A 1,466-nucleotide genomic window follows, 5' to 3' on the forward strand; every position below is an offset into this window, starting at 1 on the left:
ATAAACAAGGCAGCCTCTCCCCTAGGCTGGGCCTTCCGGAGAGCGTGTGAGATGCAAAAACCCAACCAACTCCTCCTCCCCCCCAAAAAACAACCCCCGCACACAGAGGTCAGATCCAATTGTGAATCACTCCAGCTCTCACACGCGCTTAGATAAAGCCCCGTGTGGCCCTGTATTTTTGACACGATTGTGTACTGATGTCAATGTATACGCGGAGGCTAAGCGATGGCTTTGCAAGTCTGTGTTGTCAGACACTGAGTGAAACCCAGGAATTTGTGCAGCGCTCCGCATACGGAACACGCACTGATATCCCCGCCCCGGGAGGAAGGCCCTACTCCACGTGTTCCTGCCAGCTGGGGGGGGGGTGATGGGGGGGGGTAGCCACTGTCAAGCTGGCCGACTCGTTTCCCTTGCTCCTGTTTTTGCCTTACCAAGAGCAAAACGCAGGCATTGAAAGTGCTGCGCTATGGCGAAGCCTCACACTTCATTCATGATCTGATCGCTCCAGAATGGCGATTCCGACCAGATCAGCCTTTAGGCGACATCAGCAAACAAACCGAGCACGCTGGGACTCAGGAGCAATATAAGACATTGAAGTGCTACACATCTCCTCCTCTGCAGAAAGTGATTGGGACATAGAGGGGGATCATGAAAGGACTTTTGTTGATCATAATTGTACGTCCAGGAGTCACAAGGCGCAAAAAAAGTATTTGCAGAGCTATGCTGTCTTGGGGATAGTCTCTATAGTAGGTAATGCGCGTGTTTAGCAGCAACTGGCGTTTTATTTCACGTGTTCATTTGTTCTATTTACACGTAGTGTATCTATCTGGAAAACAGTAAGCCTGTGTCAGACTGTTAGTGGAGAGAGCCATGCCTGTATAAACGTTTCATTTTGTAATTTAATAAAAGCATATTGGGAAACACTAGTTTAAGAGCTGCTGAAGGGCAGAGGAGGCATCACGATCTGTTACTCCACACTCATCAGTTTAACAATCAGAAAATAATCAACTACCACTATAAAACACTGAAGGCAGAGAAATGACTTTTGATAGAGTCTGGGCCACGCACTGAGCATGAGCCGAAATAGCTCAGTTGGGAGAGCGTTAGACTGAAGATCTAAAGGTCCCTGGTTCGATCCCGGGTTTCGGCAGATACATTTTTCTTTTATGTGTTTAATTTGAAGTGACTTTCTGCGCAGTTTTCTCCCTGCCTCCCCCTGGGGCTCGCATTGGGGCAGAGAGAGGGAGGGAGATGATCGGCCATTTTCCTGCACCAGGTGCTCCATGCTCTGGAGAAGGGGGATGCACCCCCTAGGCAGGCACCAACTGTGGGTCAGCCAGGTACTGCCTTGAGTCTGCTCTGGGTGGGACAGATAGTGCCAACTGGAAGGGGGAAGGGCACTACTAGGCCTTTGGGGGAGCAGAGGGGAGAAAAGTGTCTTGAAACAGGCAGGCGGAGGGGGGGGG

The 1,466-nt window shown here is 50.5% G+C and overlaps 1 non-coding gene across 1 annotated transcript; it reads left to right on the top strand.

Moving 5' to 3' along the window:
• Positions 1 to 1,077: 1,077 nt before the first annotated feature.
• Positions 1,078 to 1,150, top strand: TRNAF-GAA (transfer RNA phenylalanine (anticodon GAA)). Its single transcript has one exon. It is a non-coding gene; the product is annotated as a tRNA-Phe (tRNA).
• Positions 1,151 to 1,466: the final 316 nt, after the last annotated feature.

This window comes from Pelodiscus sinensis, chromosome 1 (assembly GCF_049634645.1).
Source record: "Pelodiscus sinensis isolate JC-2024 chromosome 1, ASM4963464v1, whole genome shotgun sequence".
Classification (NCBI taxonomy): domain Eukaryota; kingdom Metazoa; phylum Chordata; order Testudines; family Trionychidae; genus Pelodiscus; species Pelodiscus sinensis.